This window comes from Nematostella vectensis, chromosome 5 (genome assembly GCF_932526225.1).
Source record: "Nematostella vectensis chromosome 5, jaNemVect1.1, whole genome shotgun sequence".
NCBI lineage: Eukaryota > Metazoa > Cnidaria > Anthozoa > Actiniaria > Edwardsiidae > Nematostella > Nematostella vectensis.
This window is the reverse complement of record NC_064038.1, coordinates 2,715,006-2,735,199: the sequence shown is the minus strand read 5'-3', so window position 1 is coordinate 2,735,199 and position 20,194 is coordinate 2,715,006.

Genomic DNA, 20,194 nt, shown 5'->3' with positions numbered 1-20,194 from the left:
TTTTTTTTGGCTTCGGGGCAAAGAGACTTATAAAAAAAACTGTTATGATTCTGTTGGAGGAGATTGCCCGCCTGTCTGTCAAGGTGTTTCCAAGACTCCCATGATGCAGTGCAGGCATGCAAAATAGGCTAACAATGGTGACTCGCTTCTAATGGAGGTTCTGGCATTGATTATTGTGACTGATTGCTGTAAAATGGGACCTGACGGAGCGCAATAAAGGTATCTATTGGTGACTTGATCTGTGTTTGCTTGTCTCTATTTGTAGTTCGGAATTTTGTGTCTTTTTTGGTAAGAAATGTTTCTAAGTTTAAGCATTTTATTACGAATTGGTCAGCAATTAAGGTTGATATTTTGACAAAAGAGTCAATTCTATTACATTGCTTAGATGCGCTTTTGCAGGTCGTCTATGCCTTGGATGAATCTATGAGTATCCGGGTCTGGTGATGTTTAGTTTGCATTTTTGACGTTTTGGAGTTGGGCCTATATTTTACAGGCGTCTCAGGGCGTTATGGCAATGAAAGACTTAAAGGGACAGCGTCATGGTACTACGCATGTCAGTGTTTATTGTAGGCTTTTAATCGCCTACAAATAGTTGACCTTTTTAAAAGCTGTCAATACCTTGTTAAAATAATATGCAATATTTTATTGGAAGCAATATTTTATAGAAACTATGTTTATTGACAGTTTGTGGTCATTTTCTTTGAATTTAAGTCCCCCACATGTACCAAAAGCTCATAAGTCAGTATTAGAGTTTACTAAATTTCATTGTGTCAGGTTCAGAGAGCTATTGAAAGCACTTACCATGGCACTGCCCCTTTAAATAGCTGTAAAAAAATAAGAGAAAATAGCTGGAGGGGGTCTCTGTTGGTTTTGTTTTAGTTTTAGTTTTCTTTTATTATTTTTTTTTCTGGGTTGGGGGAGTGGGGGAAGGAGGAATTCAGCTTAAAATTGCCCGTGGTCAATTCAACCAACTAAGCAACTAGTACAAAAGATGTTGGTTTTGCAGTCTTTTATTCAATACTTTCAAGGTTATCATGCAATTCTGTAGTTTGACTGGAAATATATACTTTTTTTCTATTCATTTACAGTTCTATATGTACAGTGTGACCATAGTCATGATTACAATTATTTATAATAATTTTTACCCACTAACACAAACCAACTTGACTGCAAAACACTCACTGTAAAGCATAAGATATTAGGCATTTCTTTCATGTGGCTGTGAGGTTGACCTGTCAACATCTACAGGGGCCACACTCAACTCGGAATCATAGGGGTCCATAAAAGCAAGGTGTCGCAGAACCTTTTCCTGCCCTCCTTACCCTCCTTCATCAGGAACACCTGTGCAGCCGACACCCTTAGGTGGATGGGGTGCACAGGTGCTTTGGGTGTAGCCCTGAAGATGGCACAGTGACCACAAGATGTACCAGAATGAAATTGTATATACTGTAAAAACATGTGAGTAGAAAACAGTCAATAGCCATGGAGTTTTTAGTGTGTTGTACATGTTATACATGTTTTAGGATTTACCTAATTACTTACAGTATTTTTTTAAATAGAATTTTTTACTTGTATAATTTAGATGAGTAATACATACTTTTCATAGTATGTTGTAGAACTCGTCTCGTTCCTCCTAAATAACAATCAAAATTATGTTTGTTATTATCTTCGTGCAAAGGAATCTACAGTAGTTTTTTAATCAGATAATTGTTTTTCCTTCAACATTTCCCTGTTATTTCAACAGCTCTCCCTTGAATTTGCTTGTCTCAGAAATAGACCTTGTTTGATAAACAAAGACATGTTACCCAATTATTCAATAATAGGTAACAACTGCAATATTGTACTGTATGAAAAGAGTGTCCCTCCCCTTTCTAATGTTGACATCAGTAAATCTAGCAAGCTCATTTTGCTAGATGTATGATGTATACCAGGCTTGTATCCTCCAGGTCCATTTCCATACTCCGATGGATGCCATTACGGAATTGATCCGGAGATCCGGAGAAAAATTCACGAGGGGGAGGGCCAGTCAACACTCCTCCCCCCAAAGTCAGACGGTTGTTTGGATGGTCTGTTTTTTTTTTGTTTTTTTTTTTCTTGTTTTTTTCTTCTTATTATTTTTCCGAAAACTACGCAGGAGTGAGAGGGGTTAAGCTCTACGAAAAAAAAAATTAATAGAAAAAAAAAAAAAGAAAAAAATGCCATTGGCATGGGATCGAACCCGACCTGAAAAACAAAACGGAAACCATACATACGGATTACCCAATCGGTATGGCAGCACAAGGCTTTTACGGAAGGCTGTAAAGAACCCGAAGGCCCCAAGCACCGATATTTCCGGCGAATATGCTGTACAACACTCTTGCAAGGTATTCCAACCCGCGCATTAATGGGGAGGACAATAACCAGGATCCCAGGCCTGTAATACGGTTACGCCACGCACAGCTCGCTGAGATAGAGGGTGAAAAAAAAAATACAGGTCTATTTGGGCGTCTTGAGTCCCTTGGGGGCTCGCTATGTCGGCGCGTGGCATCGTAACGCACGGGCGCATTGTCTTTTATCGTGTACAGGACATCAAACAAGCGAAGAAAGAAAAACGTTTTTTTTAGGAACCGTTTTTTTAATATCATGCAAACAGCAAAAATAAATAGAAATAAAAAAGTGCGATTTGGCGATTCTATTTTTCTTTGTAGAGCTTATTAAGCTATTCACCGGCCTAAATATTCATTAAAAAAAAAATGAAAAATGCAATGAAAGACGTAAGGAGGAGAGGTTTGTAAAATCGCATAGAATATCGAAAAAATCCGCAATACTGTCTACCCTGACGAAGTATAGCTGTATTTCACTTCAACCCTTTCACTCCTGGTTACTTTTGAGCAACATTGTAAGAAAAACAGACTGAAAACAGAAACCTCCCCCCCTATTTCAAGTCCAACACTACCAGTTAAGCTAAGCTACCGTTGACTGAAAATTGTTTTCAGGCTTATTCTGGGTTTCTTGGACCTGGAAATGTTTTGTTTGGCTTCGGGGCAAAGAGACTTATAAAAAACTGTTATGATTCTGTTGGAGGAGATTGCCCGCCTGTCTGTCAAGGTGTTTTCAAGACTCCCATGATGCAGTGCAGGCATGCAAAATAGGCTAACAATGGTGACTCGCTTCTAATGGAGGTTCTAGCATTGATTATTGTGACTGATTGCTGTAAAATGGGACCTGACGGAGCGCAATAAAGGTATCTATTGGTGACTTGATCTGTGTTTGCTTGTCTCTATTTGTAGTTCGGAATTTCGTGTCTTTTTTGGTAAGAAATGTTTCTAAGTTTAAGCATTTTATTACGAATTGGTCAGCAATTAAGGTTCATATTTTGACAAAAGAGTCAATTCTATTACATTGCTTAGATGCGCTTTTGCAGGTCGTCTATGCCTTGGATGAATCTATGGGTATCCGGGTCTGGTGATGTTTAGTTTGCATTTTTGACGTTTTGGAGTTGGGCCTATATTTTACAGGCGTCTCAGGGCGTTATGGCAATGAAAGACTTAAAGGGACAGCGTCATGGTACTACGCATGTCAGTGTTTATTGTAGGCTTTTAATCGCCTACAAATAGTTGACCTTTTTAAAAGCTGTCAATACCTTGTTAAAATAATATGCAATATTTTATTGGAAGCAATATTTTATAGAAACTATGTTTATTGACAGTTTGTGGTCATTTTCTTTGAATTTAAGTCCCCCACATGTACCAAAAGCTCATAAGTCAGTATTAGAGTTTACTAAATTTCATTGTGTCAGGTTCAGAGAGCTATTGAAAGCACTTACCATGGCACTGCCCCTTTAAATAGCTGTAAAAAAATAAGAGAAAATAGCTGGAGGGGGTCTCTGTTGGTTTTGTTTTAGTTTTAGTTTTCTTTTATTATTTTTTTTTCTGGGTTGGGGGAGTGGGGGAAGGAGGAATTCAGCTTAAAATTGCCCGTGGTCAATTCAACCAACTAAGCAACTAGTACAAAAGATGTTGGTTTTGCAGTCTTTTATTCAATACTTTCAAGGTTATCATGCAATTCTGTAGTTTGACTGGAAATATATACTTTTTTTCTATTCATTTACAGTTCTATATGTACAGTGTGACCATAGTCATGATTACAATTATTTATAATAATTTTTACCCACTAACAGAAACCAACTTGACTGCAAAACACTCACTGTAAAGCATAAGATATTAGGCATTTCTTTCATGTGGCTGTGAGGTTGACCTGTCAACATCTACAGGGGCCACACTCAACTCGGAATCATAGGGGTCCATAAAAGCAAGGTGTCGCAGAACCTTTTCCTGCCCTCCTTACCCTCCTTCATCAGGAACACCTGTGCAGCCGACACCCTTAGGTGGATGGGGTGCACAGGTGCTTTGGGTGTAGCCCTGAAGATGGCACAGTGACCACAAGATGTACCAGAATGAAATTGTATATACTGTAAAAACATGTGAGTAGAAAACAGTCAATAGCCATGGAGTTTTTAGTGTGTTGTACATGTTATACATGTTTTAGGATTTACCTAATTACTTACAGTATTTTTTTAAATAGAATTTTTTACTTGTATAATTTAGATGAGTAATACATACTTTTCATAGTATGTTGTAGAACTCGTCTCGTTCCTCCTAAATAACAATCAAAATTATGTTTGTTATTATCTTCGTGCAAAGGAATCTACAGTAGTTTTTTAATCAGATAATTGTTTTTCCTTCAACATTCCCCTGTTATTTCAACAGCTCTCCCTTGAATTTGCTTGTCTCAGAAATAGACCTTGTTTGATAAACAAAGACATGTTACCCACTTATTCAATAATAGGTAACAACTGCAATATTGTACTGTATGAAAAGAGTGTCCCTCCCCTTTCTAATGTTGACATCAGTAAATCTAGCAAGCTCATTTTGCTAGATGTATGATGTATACCAGGCTTGTATCCTCCAGGTCCATTTCCATACTCCGATGGATGCCATTACGGAATTGATCCGGAGATCCGGAGAAAAATTCACGAGGGGGAGGGCCAGTCAACACTCCTCCCCCCAAAGTCAGACGGTTGTTTGGATGGTCTGTTTTTTTTTTGTTTTTTTTTTTTCTTGTTTTTTTCTTCTTATTATTTTTCCGAAAACTACGCAGGAGTGAGAGGGGTTAAGCTCTACGAAAAAAAAAATTAATAGAAAAAAAAAAAAGAAAAAAATGCCATTGGCATGGGATCGAACCCGACCTGAAAAACAAAACGGAAACCATACATACGGATTACCCAATCGGTATGGCAGCACAAGGCTTTTACGGAAGGCTGTAAAGAACCCGAAGGCCCCAAGCACCGATATTTCCGGCGAATATGCTGTACAACACTCTTGCAAGGTATTCCAACCCGCGCATTAATGGGGAGGACAATAACCAGGATCCCAGGCCTGTAATACGGTTACGCCACGCACAGCTCGCTGAGATAGAGGGTGAAAAAAAAATACAGGTCTATTTGGGCGTCTTGAGTCCCTTGGGGGCTCGCTATGTCGGCGCGTGGCATCGTAACGCACGGGCGCATTGTCTTTTATCGTGTACAGGACATCAAACAAGCGAAGAAAGAAAAACGTTTTTTTTAGGAACCGTTTTTTTAATATCATGCAAACAGCAAAAATAAATAGAAATAAAAAAGTGCGATTTGGCGATTCTATTTTTCTTTGTAGAGCTTATTAAGCTATTCACCGGCCTAAATATTCATTAAAAAAAAAAATGAAAAATGCAATGAAAGACGTAAGGAGGAGAGGTTTGTAAAATCGCATAGAATATCGAAAAAATCCGCAATACTGTCTACCCTGACGAAGTATAGCTGTATTTCACTTCAACCCTTTCACTCCTGGTTACTTTTGAGCAACATTGTAAGAAAAACAGACTGAAAACAGAAACCTCCCCCCCTATTTCAAGTCCAACACTACCAGTTAAGCTAAGCTACCGTTGACTGAAAATTGTTTTCAGGCTTATTCTGGGTTTCTTGGACCTGGAAATGTTTTGTTTGGCTTCGGGGCAAAGAGACTTATAAAAAACTGTTATGATTCTGTTGGAGGAGATTGCCCGCCTGTCTGTCAAGGTTTTTTCAAGACTCCCATGATGCAGTGCAGGCATGCAAAATAGGCTAACAATGGTGACTCGCTTCTAATGGAGGTTCTAGCATTGATTATTGTGACTGATTGCTGTAAAATGGGACCTGACGGAGCGCAATAAAGGTATCTATTGGTGACTTGATCTGTGTTTGCTTGTCTCTATTTGTAGTTCGGAATTTCGTGTCTTTTTTGGTAAGAAATGTTTCTAAGTTTAAGCATTTTATTACGAATTGGTCAGCAATTAAGGTTCATATTTTGACAAAAGAGTCAATTCTATTACATTGCTTAGATGCGCTTTTGCAGGTCGTCTATGCCTTGGATGAATCTATGGGTATCCGGGTCTGGTGATGTTTAGTTTGCATTTTTGACGTTTTGGAGTTGGGCCTATATTTTACAGGCGTCTCAGGGCGTTATGGCAATGAAAGACTTAAAGGGACAGCGTCATGGTACTACGCATGTCAGTGTTTATTGTAGGCTTTTAATCGCCTACAAATAGTTGACCTTTTTAAAAGCTGTCAATACCTTGTTAAAATAATATGCAATATTTTATTGGAAGCAATATTTTATAGAAACTATGTTTATTGACAGTTTGTGGTCATTTTCTTTGAATTTAAGTCCCCCACATGTACCAAAAGCTCATAAGTCAGTATTAGAGTTTACTAAATTTCATTGTGTCAGGTTCAGAGAGCTATTGAAAGCACTTACCATGGCACTGCCCCTTTAAATAGCTGTAAAAAAATAAGAGAAAATAGCTGGAGGGGGTCTCTGTTGGTTTTGTTTTAGTTTTAGTTTTCTTTTATTATTTTTTTTTCTGGGTTGGGGGAGTGGGGGAAGGAGGAATTCAGCTTAAAATTGCCCGTGGTCAATTCAACCAACTAAGCAACTAGTACAAAAGATGTTGGTTTTGCAGTCTTTTATTCAATACTTTCAAGGTTATCATGCAATTCTGTAGTTTGACTGGAAATATATACTTTTTTTCTATTCATTTACAGTTCTATATGTACAGTGTGACCATAGTCATGATTACAATTATTTATAATAATTTTTACCCACTAACAGAAACCAACTTGACTGCAAAACACTCACTGTAAAGCATAAGATATTAGGCATTTCTTTCATGTGGCTGTGAGGTTGACCTGTCAACATCTACAGGGGCCACACTCAACTCGGAATCATAGGGGTCCATAAAAGCAAGGTGTCGCAGAACCTTTTCCTGCCCTCCTTACCCTCCTTCATCAGGAACACCTGTGCAGCCGACACCCTTAGGTGGATGGGGTGCACAGGTGCTTTGGGTGTAGCCCTGAAGATGGCACAGTGACCACAAGATGTACCAGAATGAAATTGTATATACTGTAAAAACATGTGAGTAGAAAACAGTCAATAGCCATGGAGTTTTTAGTGTGTTGTACATGTTATACATGTTTTAGGATTTACCTAATTACTTACAGTATTTTTTTTAAATAGAATTTTTTACTTGTATAATTTAGATGAGTAATACATACTTTTCATAGTATGTTGTAGAACTCGTCTCGTTCCTCCTAAATAACAATCAAAATTATGTTTGTTATTATCTTCGTGCAAAGGAATCTACAGTAGTTTTTTAATCAGATAATTGTTTTTCCTTCAACATTCCGCTGTTATTTCAACAGCTCTCCCTTGAATTTGCTTGTCTCAGAAATAGACCTTGTTTGATAAACAAAGACATGTTACCCACTTATTCAATAATAGGTAACAACTGCAATATTGTACTGTATGAAAAGAGTGTCCCTCCCCTTTCTAATGTTGACATCAGTAAATCTAGCAAGCTCATTTTGCTAGATGTATGATGTATACCAGGCTTGTATCCTCCAGGTCCATTTCCATACTCCGATGGATGCCATTACGGAATTGATCCGGAGATCCGGAGAAAAATTCACGAGGGGGAGGGCCAGTCAACACTCCTCCCCCCAAAGTCAGACGGTTGTTTGGATGGTCTGTTTTTTTTTTTGTTTTTTTTTTCTTGTTTTTTTCTTCTTATTATTTTTCCGAAAACTACGCAGGAGTGAGAGGGGTTAAGCTCTACGAAAAAAAAAATTAATAGAAAAAAAAAAAAGAAAAAAATGCCATTGGCATAGGATCGAACCCGACCTGAAAAACAAAACGGAAACCATACATACGGATTACCCAATCGGTATGGCAGCACAAGGCTTTTACGGAAGGCTGTAAAGAACCAGAAGGCCCCAAGCACCGATATTTCCGGCGAATATGCTGTACAACACTCTTGCAAGGTATTCCAACCCGCGCATTAATGGGGAGGACAATAACCAGGATCCCAGGCCTGTAATACGGTTACGCCACGCACAGCTCGCTGAGATAGAGGGTGAAAAAAAATACAGGTCTATTTGGGCGTCTTGAGTCCCTTGGGGGCTCGCTATGTCGGCGCGTGGCATCGTAACGCACGGGCGCATTGTCTTTTATCGTGTACAGGACATCAAACAAGCGAAGAAAGAAAAACGTTTTTTTTAGGAACCGTTTTTTTAATATCATGCAAACAGCAAAAATAAATAGAAATAAAAAAGTGCGATTTGGCGATTCTATTTTTCTTTGTAGAGCTTATTAAGCTATTCACCGGCCTAAATATTCATTAAAAAAAAAATGAAAAATGCAATGAAAGACGTAAGGAGGAGAGGTTTGTAAAATCGCATAGAATATCGAAAAAATCCGCAATACTGTCTACCCTGACGAAGTATAGCTGTATTTCACTTCAACCCTTTCACTCCTGGTTACTTTTGAGCAACATTGTAAGAAAAACAGACTGAAAACAGAAACCTCCCCCCCTATTTCAAGTCCAACACTACCAGTTAAGCTAAGCTACCGTTGACTGAAAATTGTTTTCAGGCTTATTCTGGGTTTCTTGGACCTGGAAATGTTTTGTTTGGCTTCGGGGCAAAGAGACTTATAAAAAACTGTTATGATTCTGTTGGAGGAGATTGCCCGCCTGTCTGTCAAGGTGTTTTCAAGACTCCCATGATGCAGTGCAGGCATGCAAAATAGGCTAACAATGGTGACTCGCTTCTAATGGAGGTTCTAGCATTGATTATTGTGACTGATTGCTGTAAAATGGGACCTGACGGAGCGCAATAAAGGTATCTATTGGTGACTTGATCTGTGTTTGCTTGTCTCTATTTGTAGTTCGGAATTTTGTGTCTTTTTTGGTAAGAAATGTTTCTAAGTTTAAGCATTTTATTACGAATTGGTCAGCAATTAAGGTTCATATTTTGACAAAAGAGTCAATTCTATTACATTGCTTAGATGCGCTTTTGCAGGTCGTCTATGCCTTGGATGAATCTATGGGTATCCGGGTCTGGTGATGTTTAGTTTGCATTTTTGACGTTTTGGAGTTGGGCCTATATTTTACAGGCGTCTCAGGGCGTTATGGCAATGAAAGACTTAAAGGGACAGCGTCATGGTACTGCGCATGTCAGTGTTTATTGTAGGCTTTTAATCGCCTACAAATAGTTGACCTTTTTAAAAGCTGTCAATACCTTGTTAAAATAATATGCAATATTTTATTGAAAGCAATATTTTAAAGAAACTATGTTTATTGACAGTTTGTGGTCATTTTCTTTGAATTTAAGTCCCCCACATGTACCAAAAGCTCATAAGTCAGTATTAGAGTTTACTAAATTTCATTGTGTCAGGTTCAGAGAGCTATTGAAAGCACTTACCATGGCACTGCCCCTTTAAATAGCTGTAAAAAAATAAGAGAAAATAGCTGGAGGGGGTCTCTGTTGGTTTTGTTTTAGTTTTAGTTTTCTTTTATTATTTTTTTTTCTGGGTTGGGGGAGTGGGGGAAGGAGGAATTCAGCTTAAAATTGCCCGTGGTCAATTCAACCAACTAAGCAACTAGTACAAAAGATGTTGGTTTTGCAGTCTTTTATTCAATACTTTCAAGGTTATCATGCAATTCTGTAGTTTGACTGGAAATATATACTTTTTTTCTATTCATTTACAGTTCTATATGTACAGTGTGACCATAGTCATGATTACAATTATTTATAATAATTTTTACCCACTAACAGAAACCAACTTGACTGCAAAACACTCACTGTAAAGCATAAGATATTAGGCATTTCTTTCATGTGGCTGTGAGGTTGACCTGTCAACATCTACAGGGGCCACACTCAACTCGGAATCATAGGGGTCCATAAAAGCAAGGTGTCGCAGAACCTTTTCCTGCCCTCCTTACCCTCCTTCATCAGGAACACCTGTGCAGCCGACACCCTTAGGTGGATGGGGTGCACAGGTGCTTTGGGTGTAGCCCTGAAGATGGCACAGTGACCACAAGATGTACCAGAATGAAATTGTATATACTGTAAAAACATGTGAGTAGAAAACAGTCAATAGCCATGGAGTTTCTAGTGTGTTGTACATGTTATACATGTTTTAGGATTTACCTAATTACTTACAGTATTTTTTTAAATAGAATTTTTTACTTGTATAATTTAGATAAGTAATACATACTTTTCATAGTATGTTGTAGAACTCGTCTCGTTCCTCCTAAATAACAATCAAAATTATGTTTGTTATTATCTTCGTGCAAAGGAATCTACAGTAGTTTTTTAATCAGATAATTGTTTTTCCTTCAACATTCCGCTGTTATTTCAACAGCTCTCCCTTGAATTTGCTTGTCTCAGAAATAGACCTTGTTTGATAAACAAAGACATGTTACCCACTTATTCAATAATAGGTAACAACTGCAATATTGTACTGTATGAAAAGAGTGTCCCTCCCCTTTCTAATGTTGACATCAGTAAATCTAGCAAGCTCATTTTGCTAGATGTATGATGTATACCAGGCTTGTATCCTCCAGGTCCATTTCCATACTCCGATGGATGCCATTACGGAATTGATCCGGAGATCCGGAGAAAAATTCACGAGGGGGAGGGTCAGTCAACACTCCTCCCCCCAAAGTCAGACGGTTGTTTGGATGGTCTGTTTTTTGTTTGTTTTTTTTTCTTGTTTTTTTCTTCTTATTATTTTTCCGAAAACTACGCAGGAGTGAGAGGGGTTAAGCTCTACGAAAAAAAAAATTAATAGAAAAAAAAAAGAAAAAAATGCCATTGGCATGGGATCGAACCCGACCTGAAAAACAAACCGGAAACCATACATACGGATTACCCAATCGGTATGGCAGCACAAGGCTTTTATGGAAGGCTGTAAAGAACCCGAAGGCCCCAAGCACCGATATTTCCGGCAAATATGCTGTACAACACTCTTGCAAGGTATTCCAACCCGCGCATTAATGGGGAGGACAATAACCAGGATCTCAGGCCTGTAATACGGTTACGCCACGCACAGCTAGCTGAGATAGAGGGTGAAAAAAAATACAGGTCTATTTGGGCGTCTTGAGTCCCTTGGGGGCTCGCTATGTCGGCGCGTGGCATCGTAACGCACGGGCGCATTGTCTTTTATCGTGTACAGGACATCAAACAAGCGAAGAAAGAAAAACGTTTTTTTAGGAACCGTTTTTTTAATATCATGCAAAAAGCAAAAATAAATAGAAATAAAAAAGTGCGATTTGGCGATTCTATTTTTCTTTGTAGAGCTTATTAAGCTATTCACCGGCCTAAATATTCATTAAAAAAAAATGAAAAATGCAATGAAAGACGTAAGGAGGAGAGGTTTGTAAAATCGCATAGAATATCGAAAAAATCCGCAATACTGTCTACCCTGACTAAGTATAGCTGTATTTCACTTCAACCCTTTTACTCCTGGTTACTTTTGAGCAACATTGTAAGAAAAACAGACTGAAAACAGAAACCTCCCCCCCTATTTCAAGTCCAACACTACCAGTTAAGCTAAGCTACCGTTGACTGAAAATTGTTTTCAGGCTTATTCTGGGTTTCTTGGACCTGGAAATGTTTTGTTTGGCTTCGGGGCAAAGAGACTTATAAAAAAAACTGTTATGATTCTGTTGGAGGAGATTGCCCGCCTGTCTGTCAAGGTGTTTCCAAGACTCCCATGATGCAGTGCAGGCATGCAAAATAGGCTAACAATGGTGACTCGCTTCTAATGGAGGTTCTAGCATTGATTATTGTGACTGATTGCTGTAAAATGGGACCTGACGGAGCGCAATAAAGGTATCTATTGGTGACTTGATCTGTGTTTGCTTGTCTCTATTTGTAGTTCGGAATTTTGTGTCTTTTTGTGTAAGAAATGTTTCTAAGTTTAAGCATTTTATTACGAATTGGTCAGCAATTAAGGTTGATATTTTGACAAAAGAGTCAATTCTATTACATTGCTTAGATGCGCTTTTGCAGGTCGTCTATGCCTTGGATGAATCTATGAGTATCCGGGTCTGGTGATGTTTAGTTTGCATTTTTGACGTTTTGGAGTTGGGCCTATATTTTACAGGCGTCTTAGGGCATTATGGCAATGAAAGACTTAAAGGGACAGCGTCATGGTACTACGCATGTCAGTGTTTATTGTAGGCTTTTAATCGCCTACAAATAGTTGACCTTTTTAAAAGCTGTCAATACCTTGTTAAAATAATATGCAATATTTTATTGAAAGCAATATTTTATAGAAACTATGTTTATTGACAGTTTGTGGTCATTTTCTTTGAATTTAAGTCCCCCACATGTACCAAAAGCTCATAAGTCAGTATTAGAGTTTACTAAATTTCATTGTGTCAGGTTCAGAGAGCTATTGAAAGCACTTACCATGGCACTGCCCCTTTAAATAGCTGTAAAAAAATAAGAGAAAATAGCTGGAGGGGGTCTCTGTTGGTTTTGTTTTAGTTTTAGTTTTCTTTTATTATTTTTTTTCTGGGGTGGGGGAGTAGGGGAAAGAGGAATTCAGCTTAAAATTGCCCGTGGTCAATTCAACCAACTAAGCAACTAGTACAAAAGATGTTGGTTTTGCAGTCTTTTATTCAATACTTTCAAGGTTATCATGCAATTCTGTAGTTTGACTGGAAATATATACTTTTTTTCTATTCATTTACAGTTCTATATGTACAGTGTGACCATAGTCATGATTACAATTATTTATAATAATTTTTACCCACTAACAGAAACCAACTTGACTGCAAAACACTCACTGTAAAGCATAAGATATTAGGCATTTCTTTCATGTGGCTGTGAGGTTGACCTGTCAACATCTACAGGGGCCACACTCAACTCGGAATCATAGGGGTCCATAAAAGCAAGGTGTCGCAGAACCTTTTCCTGCCCTCCTTACCCTCCTTCATCAGGAACACCTGTGCAGCCGACACCCTTACGTGGATGGGGTGCACAGATGCTTTGGGTGTAGCCCTGAAGATGGCACAGTGACCACAAGATGTACCAGAATGAAATTGTATATACTGTAAAAACATGTGAGTAGAAAACAGTCAATAGCCATGGAGTTTTTAGTGTGTTGTACATGTTATACATGTTTTAGGATTTACCTAATTACTTACAGTATTTTTTTAAATAGAATTTTTTACTTGTATAATTTAGATGAGTAATACATACTTTTCATAGTATGTTGTAGAACTCGTCTCGTTCCTCCTAAATAACAATCAAAATTATGTTTGTTATTATCTTCGTGCAAAGGAATCTACAGTAGTTTTTTAATCAGATAATTGTTTTTCCTTCAACATTCCCCTGTTATTTCAACAGCTCTCCCTTGAATTTGCTTGTCTCAGAAATAGACCTTGTTTGATAAACAAAGACATGTTACCCACTTATTCAATAATAGGTAACAACTGCAATATTGTACTGTATGAAAAGAGTGTCCCTCCCCTTTCTAATGTTGACATCAGTAAATCTAGCAAGCTCATTTTGCTAGATGTATGATGTATACCAGGCTTGTATCCTCCAGGTCCATTTCCATACTCCGATGGATGCCATTACGGAATTGATCCGGAGATCCGGAGAAAAATTCACGAGGGGGAGGGCCAGTCAACACTCCTCCCCCCAAAGTCAGACGGTTGTTTGGATGGTCTGGTTTTTTTTTTGTTTTTTTTTTCTTGTTTTTTTCTTCTTATTATTTTTCCGAAAACTACGCAGGAGTGAGAGGGGTTAAGCTCTACGAAAAAAAAAATTAATAGAAAAAAAAAAGAAAAAAATGCCATTGGCATGGGATCGAACCCGACCTGAAAAACAAACCGGAAACCATACATACGGATTACCCAATCGGTATGGCAGCACAAGGCTTTTACGGAAGGCTGTAAAGAACCCGAAGGCCCCAAGCACCGATATTTCCGGCGAATATGCTGTACAACACTCTTGCAAGGTATTCCAACCCGCGCATTAATGGGGAGGACAATAACCAGGATCCCAGGCCTGTAATACGGTTACGCCACGCACAGCTCGCTGAGATAGAGGGTGAAAAAAAATACAGGTCTATTTGGGCGTCTTGAGTCCCTTGGGGGCTCGCTATGTCGGCGCGTGGCATCGTAACGCACGGGCGCATTGTCTTTTATCGTGTACAGGACATCAAACAAGCGAAGAAAGAAAAACGTTTTTTTAGGAACCGTTTTTTTAATATCATGCAAAAAGCAAAAATAAATAGAAATAAAAAAGTGCGATTTGGCGATTCTATTTTTCTTTGTAGAGCTTATTAAGCTATTCACCGGCCTAAATATTCATTAAAAAAAATGAAAAATGCAATGAAAGACGTAAGGAGGAGAGGTTTGTAAAATCGCATAGAATATCGAAAAAATCCGCAATACTGTCTACCCTGACTAAGTATAGCTGTATTTCACTTCAACCCTTTCACTCCTGGTTACTTTTGAGCAACATTGTAAGAAAAACAGACTGAAAACAGAAACCTCCCCCCCTATTTCAAGTCCAACACTACCAGTTAAGCTAAGCTACCGTTGACTGAAAATTGTTTTCAGGCTTATTCTGGGTTTCTTGGACCTGGAAATGTTTTGTTTGGCTTCGGGGCAAAGAGACTTATAAAAAAACTGTTATGATTCTGTTGGAGGAGATTGCCCGCCTGTCTGTCAAGGTGTTTCCAAGACTCCCATGATGCAGTGCAGGCATGCAAAATAGGCTAACGATGGTGACTCGCTTCTAATGGAGGTTCTAGCATTGATTATTGTGACTGATTGCTGTAAAATGGGACCTGACGGAGCGCAATAAAGGTATCTATTGGTGACTTGATCTGTGTTTGCTTGTCTCTATTTGTAGTTCGGAATTTTGTGTCTTTTTTGGTAAGAAATGTTTCTAAGTTTAAGCATTTTATTTCGAATTGGTCAGCAATTAAGGTTGATATTTTGACAAAAGAGTCAATTCTATTACATTGCTTAGATGCGCTTTTGCAGGTCGTCTATGCCTTGGATGAATCTATGAGTATCCGGGTCTGGTGATGTTTAGTTTGCATTTTTGACGTTTTGGAGTTGGGCCTATATTTTACAGGCGTCTCAGGGCGTTATGGCAATGAAAGACTTAAAGGGACAGCGTCATGGTACTACACATGTCAGTGTTTATTGTAGGCTTTTAATCGTCTACAAATAGTTGACCTTTTTAAAAGCTGTCAATACCTTGTTAAAATAATATGCAATATTTTATTGAAAGCAATATTTTATAGAAACTATGTTTATTGACAGTTTGTGGTCATTTTCTTTGAATTTAAGTCCCCCACATGTACCAAAAGCTCATAAGTCAGTATTAGAGTTTACTAAATTTCATTGTGTCAGGCTCAGAGAGCTATTGAAAGCACTTACCATGGCACTGCCCCTTTAAATAGCTGTAAAAAAAAAATAAGAGAAAATAACTGGAGGTCTCTGTTGGTTTTGTTTTAGTTTTAGTTTTCTTTTATTATTTTTTTTCTGGGGTGGGGGAGTGGGGGAAGGAGGAATTCAGCTTAAAATTGCCCGTGGTCAATTCAACCAACTAAGCAACTAGTACAAAAGATGTTGGTTTTGCAGTCTTTTATTCAATACTTTCAAGGTTATCATGCAATTCTGTAGATTGACTGGAAATATATACTTACTTTTTTTCTATTCATTTACAGTTCTATATGTACAGTGTGACCATAGTCATGATTACAATTATTTATAATAATTTTTACCCACTAACAGAAACCAACTTGACTGCAAAACACTCACTGTAAAGCATAAGATATTAGTCATTTCTTTCATGTGGCTGTGAGGTTGACCTGTCAACATCTACAGGGGCCACACTCAACTTGGAATCATAGGGGTCCATAAAAGCAAGGTGTCGCAGAACCTTTTCCTGCCCTCCTTACCCTCCTTCATCAGGAACACCTGTGCAGCCGACACCCTTAGCTGGATGGGGTGCACAGGTGCTTTGGGTGTAGCCCTGAAGATGGCACAGTGACCACAAGATGTACCAGAATGAAATTGTATATACTGTAAAAACATGTGAGTAGAAAACAGTCAATAGCCATGGAGTTTTTAGTGTGTTGTACATGTTATACATGTTTTAGGATTTACCTAATTACTTACAGTATTTTTTTAAATAGAATTTTTTACTTGTATAATTTAGATGAGTAATACATACTTTTCATAGTATGTTGTAGAACTCGTCTCGTTCCTCCTAAATAACAATCAAAATTATGTTTGTTATTATCTTCGTGCAAAGGAATCTACAGTAGTTTTTTAATCAGATAATTGTTTTTCCTTCAACATTCCCCTGTTATTTCAACAGCTCTCCCTTGAATTTGCTTGTCTCAGAAATAGACCTTGTTTGATAAACAAAGACATGTTACCCACTTATTCAATAATAGGTAACAACTGCAATATTGTACTGTATGAAAAGAGTGTCCCTCCCCCTTCTAATGTTGACATCAGTAAATCTAGCAAGCTCATTTTGCTAGATGTATGATGTATACCAGGCTTGTATCCTCCAGGTCCATTTCCATACTCCGATGGATGCCATTACGGAATTGATCCGGAGATCCGGAGAAAAATTCACGAGGGGGAGGGCCAGTCAACACTCCCCCCCCCCCCCCCCCAAAGTCAGACGGTTGTTTGGATGGTCTGTTTTTTTTTTTTTGTTTTTTTTTTCTTGTTTTTTTTTTTCTTCTTATTTTTCCGAAAAATACGCAGGAATGAGAGGGGTTAAGCTCTACGAAAAAAAAAAAAAATAATAGAAAAAAAAAAAGAAAAAAATGCTATTGGCATGGGATCGAACCCGACCTGAAAAACAAAACGGAAACCATACATACGGATTACCCAATCGGTATGGCAGCACAAGGCTTTTACGGAGATCCGGAGAAAAATTCACGAGGGGGAGGGCCAGTCAACACTCCTCCCCCCAAAGTCAGACGGTTGTTTGGATGGTCTGTTTTTTTTTTTGTTTTTGTTTTTTTTCTTGTTTTTTTTTTCTTCTTATTTTTCCGAAAACTACGCAGGAGTGAGAGGGGTTAAGCTCTACGAAAAAAAAAATTAATAGAAAAAAAAAGAAAAAAATGCCATTGGCATGGGATCGAACCCGACCTGAAAAACAAAACGGAAACCATACATACGGATTACCCAATCGGTATGGCAGCACAAGGCTTTTACGGAAGGCTGTAAAGAACCCGAAGGCCCCAAGCACCGATATTTCCGGCGAATATGCTGTACAACACTCTTGCAAGGTATTCCAACCCGCGAATTAATGGGGAGGACAATAACCAGGATCCCAGGCCTGTAATACGGTTACGCCACGCACAGCTCGCTGAGATAGAGGGTGAAAAAAAATACAGGTCTATTTGGGCGTCTTGAGTCCCTTGGGGGCTCGCTATGTCGGCGCGTGGCATCGTAACGCACGGGCGCATTGTCTTTTATCGTGTACAGGACATCAAACAAGCGAAGAAAGAAAAACGTTTTTTTTAGGAACCGTTTTTTTTAATATCATGCAAAAAGCAAAAATAAATAGAAATAAAAAAAGTGCGATTTGGCGATTCTATTTTTCTTTGTAGAGCTTATTAAGCTATTTACCGGCCTAAATATTCATTAAAAAAAATAAAAAATGCAATGAAAGACGTAAGGGGGAGAGGTTTGTAAAATCGCATAGAATATCGAAAAAATCCGCAATACTGTCTACCCTGACTAAGTATAGCTGTATTTCACTTCAACCCTTTCACTCCTGGTTACTTTTGAGCAACATTGTAAGAAAAACAGACTGAAAACAGAAACCTCCCCCCCCCCCCCTATTTCAAGTCCAACACTACCAGTTAAGCTAAGCTACCGTTGACTGAAAATTGTTTTCAGGCTTATTCTGGGTTTCTTGGACCTGGAAATGTTTTGGTTGGCTTCGGGGCAAAGAGACTTATAAAAAAACTGTTATGATTCTGTTGGAGGAGATTGCCCGCCTGTCTGTCAAGGTGTTTCCAAGACTCCCATGATGCAGTGCAGGCATGCAAAATAGGCTAACAATGGTGACTCGCTTCTAATGGAGGTTCTAGCATTGATTATTGTGACTGATTGCTGTAAAATGGGACCTGACGGAGCGCAATAAAGGTATCTTTTGGTGACTTGATCTGTGTTTGCTTGTCTCTATTTGTAGTTCGGAATTTTGTGTCTTTTTTGGTAAGAAATGTTTCTAAGTTTAAGCATTTTATTACGAATTGGTCAGCAATTAAGGTTGATATTTTGACAAAAGAGTCAATTCTATTATATTGCTTAGATGCGCTTTTGCAGGTGGTCTATGCCTTGGATGAATCTATGAGTATCCGGGTCTGATGATGTTTAGTTTGCTTTTTTGACGTTTTGGAATTGGGCCTATATTTTTCAGGCGTCTCAGGGCGTTATGGCAATGAAAGACTTAAAGGGACAGCGTCATGGTACTGCGCATGTCAGTGTTTATTGTAGGCTTTTAATCGCCTACAAATAGTTGACCTTTTTAAAAGCTGTCAATACCTTGTTAAAATAATATGCAATATTTTATTGAAAGCAATATTTTATAGAAACTATGTTTATTGACAGTTTGTGGTCATTTTCTTTGAATTTAAGTCCCCCACATGTACCAAAAGCTCATAAGTCAGTATTAGAGTTTACTAAATTTCATTGTGTCAGGTTCAGAGAGCTATTGAAAGCACTTACCATGGCACTGCCCCTTTAAATAGCTGTAACAAAATAGGAGAAAATAGCTGGAGGGGGTCTCTGTTGGTTTTGTTTTAGTTTTCTTTTATTATTTTTTTTCTGGGGTGGGGGAGTGGGGGAAGGAGGAATTCAGCTTAAAATTGCCCGTGGTCAATTCAACCAACTAAGCAACTAGTACAAAAGATGTTGGTTTTGCAGTCTTTTATTCAATACTTTCAAGGTTATCATGCAATTCTGTAGATTGACTGGAAATATATACTTACCTTTTTTCTATTCATTTACAGTTCTATATGTACAGTGTGACCATAGTCATGATTACAATTATTTATAATAATTTTTACCCACTAACAGAAACCAACTTGACTGCAAAACACTCACTGTAAAGCATAAGATATTAGTCATTTCTTTCATGTGGCTGTGAGGTTGACCTGTCAACATCTACAGGGGCCACACTCAATTCGGAATCATAGGGGTCCATAAAAGCAAGGTGTCGCAGAACCTTTTCCTGCCCTCCTTACCCTCCTTCATCAGGAACACCTGTGCAGCCGACACCCTTAGCTGGATGGGGTGCACAGGTGCTTTGGGTGTAGCCCTGAAGATGGCACAGTGACCACAAGATGTACCAGAATGAAATTGTATATACTGTAAAAACATGTGAGTAGAAAACAGTCAATAGCCATGGAGTTTTTAGTGTGTTGTACATGTTATACATGTTTTAGGATTTACCTAATTACTTACAGTATTTTTTTAAATAGAATTTTTTACTTGTATAATTTAGATGAGTAATACATACTTTTCATAGTATGTTGTAGAACTCGTCTCGTTCCTCCTAAATAACAATCAAAATTATGTTTGTTATTATCTTCGTGCAAAGGAATCTACAGTAGTTTTTTAATCAGATAATTGTTTTTCCTTCAACATTCCCCTGTTATTTCAACAGCTCTCCCTTGAATTTGCTTGTCTCAGAAATAGACCTTGTTTGATAAACAAAGACATGTTACCCACTTATTCAATAATAGGTAACAACTGCAATATTGTACTGTATGAAAAGAGTGTCCCTCCCCCT